Genomic DNA, 8,688 nt, shown 5'->3' on the forward strand with positions numbered 1-8,688 from the left:
TGCACGTCCAGCACGAACGCTGGTCCAACTGAGGCGCCAGGTGGAAATGGCATGGCAAGCCGTTCCACAGGACTACATCCAGCATCTCTACGATCGTCTCCATGGGAGAATAGCAGCCTGCATTGCTGCGAAAGGAGGATATACACTGTACTAGTGCCGACATTGTGCATGCTCTGTTGCCTGTGTCTATGTGCCTGTGGTTCTGTCAGTGTGATCATGTGATGTATCTAACCCCAGGAATGTGTCAATAAAGTTTCCCCTTCCTGGGACAATGAATTCACGGTGTTCTTATTTCAATTTCCAGGAGTGTATTTTGAGTCGACCACGTTCCACACTCCTGTCCGGGTTCCATGATGAATTCTCCATGCCTCGCCAAACTAACGTCCTGAACATAAAGCTTAGCCGACCGGTGACTGACTGCAGTGCCTAGTTCCAGCGGGCGGGCGAACGGCCCTCTGCCTCGCCAAGGCTATTACAACTCAGAAAAGCTGGTTGGTAAGGTGCTGCACCTTCCATTCAACGCGTCACCAATATTGCGAAAAGTCCCCAAGACCCTGCGAATTTATCGACATGCAAACGCAGATCCAAATTAATCAAAATAACATCAGAGAGAAATTGTGATCTCTGCAGTCATCTGTGTCCCACTTTTTCACATGGTGTCTTGCATCACTTAATCAAGGAAAAAAAATATCAGCATTCCGTGAACGAAGATGGAATAATGTTAATAAAATGAAACTACGAACTGAAACTACTGATTGGCTCCTCCCTGACGAATTTCAACCATATGGTTATTTCCATTCCTGTTCAAAATCGAAATAGTGTGAGGGAAAGGCGGCTGTCTGCATGGCTCCGTACGGGCCATAATTTATTGCGGGCCCTAATTTATCTTGTCTTCGTGCTACTTACCCGAAATGTAGATTGCCGGCAGCAAAACCGTTCTGCTTCAGATACCTGTTCTCTACGTTCTCTCATTAATGTTGCACTAAAAGAGCGTCATATATCACTCGAGGGATTCCCATTTGAGTTCATGAAATATCTCTGTAAAATTCGCTTGCTGTTCTGTAGCAAATCTAGCATCCTGTCGCTGAAGCCTTCAATGCGAGTTATTGTGGATCACAAACAATTCTGTGGTACTTAAGAATGGGTCGCTCCAGAGTTCTTTGTAGATGAACCATTCTTCCCCAAACTTCTGTCAATGAACCGAAGGCGACCACTCGCTATCCCTACAGCCGACCTTCCATTTCATATCACTTTATACTATTAAGTCTAGATATTTAAATGACCTGACTAGTAATGTTGCATTCAGGAACTACAGAATTGTTTTCCCTCCTCGTCTCCACTAACTTACATTTTTTTTCTACATTTACAGATAGCTGTCATTCCTCACACCAAGTAGAAATTTTTTAGAACCGTAAGTCATCTTGCATCCTCCTATAGTCACTCAATGACGACACTTTCCCATGTGTCACAGTGTCATCAGTAAACAGCCTCAATTGATGCTCATTATGTCTGTCAGATTATTTATGAATATAGAGAAAAAGAGTGGTTATGTTACCCTTTCCTGGGCCCAGCTGACGATACGCTTTGGAACTACCACGCTTTTAGTTTTAGAAATTGGAAACAATGTGTGTGCCAAAACCTCTTTCTTTCAATAAGAAAGCAAGTACCTTTAAAATGGGACTACAGAATCTAATCTACAGTCCCCTTTGCTACACTACTTTAAACACAAATATAAATGCACCCTGTAAATCAACAAGTAGGTATTGTTAGACACAACGAAATCTTTACACTTCAGTAATTACTCATCTAGCGTCTGCAGCAAAATAAACTCTGTGCAATTACCTCTTTTCCAAATGAGCCGTCTCTCTAAACTCCCATTTCAAATCATCCTCTCTGCTAAATTACGCATTGTGGAATATGGGAAATAAAAATTTCTGTGCTGATCTTCCGTCATCCAAGCTCATTGCTACGCCGTAACACAACACTCTCTCCCGCTCTCTGGCCGACAACTGCTTCCGACTTCAACGCTCGCCCCATCTCTGCTCAGTAACGATACAACCTCTGGTAGCCAAAGACTACGAGTCATTCATGTGTGCGGCATAACAAACAGGCTCAAAGTAATAAACATTCAAAATAAATTGTCAAATATAAGAAACAAACTGAAATTTCTTACGATGTATACATCTTTGATAACCATTTCTCCAAATACAGATACCTTTGACCTTGTCTCTGATGAACACTCGCCATCGAGGACAACGTACTGGGATCAATTACGCAAGAAGTCTTCGAGCCACTCACACATCTAGCAACCTTTCCGAATTCTCATATCTTCATTAAAGACTCCTGTGGGCCACGGTGTCAAACGCTTTCCGGAAATCTAGGAATCTGGAATTTGCCTGTTGACCAAAGACATAGTTCTCCGAGTACTATGCGACAAAAGGGCAAGCTGAACTCTAAACCAACGACGTTTTCCTAAATCCGTGTTAATTTGTGGAGATAAGCTGAACCAACTCAAGGAAATTTGTTATAATCGGAGGAAATGTTCTAGAATTCTGCAGCAAATCGACGTTAAGAATAATGGTCTGTGATATTGCAAGTCCGTTCGCTTCTCGTTCGTATATACATGAGACACCTGTGCTTTTTCCCAGTTGCTTGAAATCTTGTAATGGGCTAGGTAATCGCTATAAATGCAGGCTAAGTAATGGGTCAGTGCCCTTCAAGTATTCTCTGTAAAATTATCGAATTTCATATTTTGACTAAAGTTCAGTCTTGATCACATCATGTATGTTTTAATAATATAGGTATATATTATTAAAACATACATGATGTGATCAAGACTGAACTTTAGTCAAAATATAACAATTAATTGATCACTGCTTTCCAGAAATGTTTACCAAAATATCGAATTTCATCTGGAACTGGTGATTTTTTTTCAACTCTTTCACTTGCTTCTTTATGATGGCGATTTCTATTACTAAGTAGGACGTACGGGAGTCTGTGCGACGGTAAAACGATGGTATCTTTGTACGGCCCTCCTGCGGTGAATGAGTACTTAAACGCAAAATATTAAACGTAACCATTCATTTTGCTGCCTTCAATTGCCACCCCAGGCTGGTGAACGAGTGACGAGAGAAGTATTCGAATCACTTAGCGGTTTTACATAGGACCAGAATTTCCTCGAGTCTTCTGCGATATCTTTTATAAAGGTGTGACGGCGGTAGTCTTTGTATGCTTGTCGCATCGATCATTTTATATATCCACGAACCTCTACTAACTTTTGATTGTAGTCATTTGCGCGTTCTGTTCTGAACCGAGAGTGCAACTGTCTCTGTGATGTACTTCCACTATAATTGGAATTGTTCTGAAGCCATTCGTTTGGTTCTTATCGAGAACTGCGAAACATTCGATGTAATGAGCTCACTGGGCAAACAGTCAAAACTAATTTTATTTTTCGTAGTTGTGGCACTCTGTGGCCGCCGTGTTATAGCGAGGAAAGATACGATGTATGAGGATGAGTGTCCAGCATGCTAGACAGCTGCAGTTCGACACCCAGTTTAGACAGAAATATCTGCTTGTGACGGATTGTAATGAGAAGAACTTTCTGTTGTGGTACTTCTAAGCTAGTGTCCAGATAAATAAGAATTTGTAATCACCCGTGAAATTGTGCTGTCTGAGTTGGTATAACTGCTCAGTTTTAAGACTGCATCATAAAATAATGATAAAACTCTGTACAGTTAATTCCCGAAACGCAATAACATTTAGTTGAAGAAAATTGCCAGGTACTAACCTCTATATCTACGCTGCTAGAATGGTGCATAAGAATTTTACATCATATTTTTCAGCTGACTGAAAAATAAAAGTCATCCGAGGATTCATTGATAGTTAATGACTAATATCCGTTACTGAAGTTAAATAATTCCTTCCTGTGTACACAGAAAGCTCAGGTTACTGCAGACTTATGGCAAGGTGCATCTTTCAGAAGCTATAGGGTAAATTTACCTTTCCTTTAGAAAGTGTTTTTACAGGAAGATTCCCAAGGGAAAGCAGCGAATGTTCAACAGAAGGCAAGAGTCAATTCTTAGTGTGGATTACTTAATTGAGCTTCTCCAACAAGTTCAGCTACTTTTGCTCTTCTTGGAAACAAGCGAATTAACATCCAGAGATGTTTTACATATTTCCACTCAATAATGCCTTATGGAATAATTTTTGGGGGTAACTCTTCACTTGAAACGAAAGTACTGACTGCACAAAAACGAGCAGTGAGAATAATGTGTGGAGTCCATCAGTCTATGTCATGTAGGTACCTCTTCAAGGAGCTAGTCATTTTAACCGCGCCATCACAATACATACAATATATTCGCTAATGAAATTCGTCATAAATAAGTTATCACAATTTGAGAATCGTGCGGTCCATACCTACAACAGTAGAGGGAAAAATAGCCTTTGTTACATATTACTAAGGTTTTATGTGGCTGACAAAGCAATTTATGCAGCAACAAAAATTTTTGATCATTTACCCAATACCATGAAAAGTCTGGCAGGTAGCACAGGAAGTACTGAATCTAGCTTAAAATCGTTTCTCCTAGACAAGTCCTTCAATTCTATTCCATTGACGAATTTCTGCTTAAAAACTGGTAGGCAGAAAGAAAAAGAAAAGAAGGTATTCATTAATGTTAACACTATCCATTTATACATATCCTGTACATTGATTCGTTCCCCATAATTTAGATGAAGTATCTTCACAGCAATAATGCTAGTCTTGCAATGTTCGCAGGAGAGCTTTTGTGAAGTTTGGAAGGTAAGAGATGAGGTTTGAGTGGAAATAGCGCTCTGAGGACGGACCGTGAGACGTCCTTGGATAGCTCAGTCGGTAAAGTACCTGGTTGGAAAAGACATAGGTCTCGAATTCGAGTGTCAGTCCGGCAAACAGTTTTAACGAAGTTCTAGATGATGGATATAGATAACCTGATTAGAGGAGTTTCTTATTGTACAAGTGTTAACAGATACAAAACGTGAGATATATGAATATGAAAGAGAAAAACCAAGAGGTGGGCGTTACACGCACACTTCATAAAATGATATATTGCATTTGTTTATAAATACTTTTAAAATGTTACATGATAATACATTATCAGCAAACGCAGGCATCAGCTGTTGGTGACACGGAGACAATTTTAATTAATATTCTGACAAAACAGCCACACAATTTGATTCACTATTACCGGTTTCACCCGAGCGCAATCAGGTAACAACTGCCCGGCTGTCAAAGTGTCAAAAGGGTTAAAAGCACCGCACGGTACAAAAGTTTAACACCAAGCGTTGAGAATTGTAATAAATTCTCCTGCGAAAGGACTTGAGAGGGCTGATCTATATTCCTACGGACCTAATCTGATGAGGTTAAATAAAAATCTAAATAGAATAACATAAATGAAAAAGTAAGCGCTTCATCGCAAACGCCATTTTCTCGAACGGGAGGGTAGCCCCTGTAGCTTTAATCCTTTTCGACGTTGTCATGTTTTTTATCATCGATATCAGTTGAGTTCGTACCATTCACTTGTCATCTATATAGAAAGAGAACTAGCAAACACATAAAGTGTTTACGATGGTACAGCTAGGGCCTCATACTAGATTATTTACTCATACTTCATACATGTAGTACGCACAGAATGTCACATCATGATGTAAACTATATTTATGTAACCTTTTGGATTGTGTATTCCACAAATGCACCATTTAGACCTTCTGAAATGTTATACTGAGTCCGTTATACCCAACATTTCTCCACCTTAGAATATGCACATTCAAGTGCCAGGAACAGCCCACAGCAATCAGTTTATTGCTGCTGTTGTCCAAAGTTGCTAAGTTATAGGCAAAGAGATGTTTAAAACAGTCAGTCTTCAACTTCTATCCCTGTCTAACCCCAACCTTGAAATGCACACAGTTACAAAAGTACCACTACAAATTAAGCAATAAGGGTACAATGAGTTGTCTACATATTAATATTAGATTCATCTTAAATCACAGTGAAGTTACTGTTTTTCCCCATGTATAATGCAGTTATAAGTATAACCGTAGTGTAATTATAAAAAGCTTGTTGTTTTACAAACATTGTCCTATTATGTTGAAAGTGTAAACATAGTCCAGTTGTTAAAAGCAATTTTTTTAAAATTATATTTCAGGTAATTTAGTAGTGTAGCCACTGTCCAAATCAGGAAGAGCATATTGTACATGTGGACAACAAACCTAACTAGGAACTTGTAATGTACAAACTTAGTCAGCTACCAGAGTTATTATTTTATGTTGAGCACAAAACCTTGGTAAAGAAATGCTGTTGGAGGTTTATATATTACAATGGACATTACTTATCTGTCAAACATAATCACAATTCCTTGCAAACTATGATTTAATGTGATTACATAACCACTGTCATTTAATTATGCTATTGACGACATTATCTATTTATATTTAACACAACCAATTCATATTATGGAAGAGATATCAGAAAAGTAATCTACCAATTAACAGAGTGAGCTATGTAGTCGTAGACTCTCAATGTCAGTGTCCCACTTGGGTACTGAATCATATGCCTCAAATTGTGAGTTCGCAAAAATCCACTGAACTGTTGACTCTTACTTTATGTCCACTTACCATGTTAATGAGTTTCACTCTATGCTCACTATTTTAATATACTTCTACTATGGCTGTAAAGCAATTAGAATTTCGTAATGGAATTTGATGTTCGTAATTTTAATATAATTAGTCTTTATGAAAGAAAAAGACAATACTAACAAAGAGGTCATATTGGGTATAACACATGTTGTACTGATGTAGGTGATTTCAGAATGAGTAAGCATTGCAGTTGCGGAGTACAGAGTTGAATGGATTTTGTTAGTATATTTTTGCATAATTACGTGACACACTGTGAATGACAGGCCTACTTCTGCGATGTATGTATGAATAATCATTTATGAGCGCTAGCATAGGTATCGTATATACTTTACTTATGGTTTGTTGTCTTTTGATACAGATGATCCACATATGGTTCAAAACTGATGGAAATCGATGGTCAAAAATAAAATAACTAGTACAGTTAGGCATTGTATAATGCTCTTAGAACTAAATTCAATCCAGTATATTTGTATGTTCGCCCCAAGATTTTGTTGACCACTAAAGATTCAACAGTTATTCCCTGCGTATCTCCATCAGAAACTAAAAAGTGAAGAAGAGGAAATCTTAACTTCACGCGCTTTTTTGAAAACTGGTAACAGTGTGCATTTTTAGGGGAATAGTGCATAATTTCTTCATTTCCAGTGTAACTCGTGTTACCAGAAACAACAAACGAAATCTAAGTACTTCTTCATTCGATCCTTTCCAAATTTTATAACTGTTTCTCTGTTCTTTCTGGCGAATTCTACTGTGGCAGTGTAACTCCAGTAAACGCACGTGCTTCCATTGCTAACGTAAGGGAGTCATGCTTTTTGGTCGCTGTTTGTATTGGGTTTCAATATTCACTTTCTAACCTCTCGAGTATGTTATTTTCGAGTATTCTTTCGATTGCCTCGTCAACTGTTTCTCTCCTGGAAAACTATAACGGATATAATTGAATCTGTAACGTCTCACGCTGCTTCACGTTGTTTAACAACGGCAACCATTCATTAACCCGATTATACGTGGGCGCGTAAAGCTTGGTACAATTTTCTCTTAAAAATTGCTCGCAGATCTTTCAAATTGTTATTTTCCACCCGAGTATTTGAAGAAGACTTGTAGAGCTTATGGTGCAGATATGCGAAAATCAATTTCCTTGCTAGTGAATCTAATATCGACGCCCACAGCGTAATATTATTCTCCCTCTAATAATCCAATAACTTAATCCGCAGATTCTCATACTTATTACGTATGATCAAGCACGCCCTTCCGTAATCTATATTACTTCGCTTCTAATCGAGCCGGTCACTGTCATAAACACAATCAATGCTTAGTGTGTGTATGATTAACACACTTATTTCAGAATAATTACTCAATAGTTTATATCGTTTCAAGGCTATTACGTTGATCAAATAGCTCTCTAGAAACAGAAATATCTTCACTGGCCTTGTAAGGAATTGCTACATTGAAAAGTCTGCATAATACTATATAAGATACTTAATGGTGTGTGGTGAAGAGCACTTCAGGTATCACTAACTGATCCGCCCTACCCTGTTCGGCTCGGCAACTGAGTGTGGGAAGAATGATCGTTCGTAGGCCTACTATTGGCTCTATTTCTTGAGTTTCCTCTTCGTGATCATTACACGGGATGTATGTAGGAAGAGGTAACATGTTGTCCGACACTTCCTGGAAATTTTCCCTTTAGCAATTTCTGGAAAACCTCTCCGTAATGCACAACGCCTCTCTTGATGGGCTGCCATTGGAGTTTGTTTAGCATCCCGGTAATGAATTTCCTTTATTTTACGTCTATGGCCACAGATTACCGGTTTCGGTCTATAATGACCATCTTGAGATCTGTTTTATAAAAACAATGTCCTAATGTACTGCAGCCGTAGTGGCATCGTCAAATGTTAAATGCGAAATCAGCACCAGCATCGTCAAATGTATATGAATGGCAGCTTACGCACGAGTGATATTGTCAACAGCACAGTGCTGCTGAATTCAATGAACTGTGACTGACTCTCGAACCATAGGGACTTACAT

This window comes from Schistocerca americana, chromosome 3 (genome assembly GCF_021461395.2).
Source record: "Schistocerca americana isolate TAMUIC-IGC-003095 chromosome 3, iqSchAmer2.1, whole genome shotgun sequence".
NCBI lineage: Eukaryota > Metazoa > Arthropoda > Insecta > Orthoptera > Acrididae > Schistocerca > Schistocerca americana.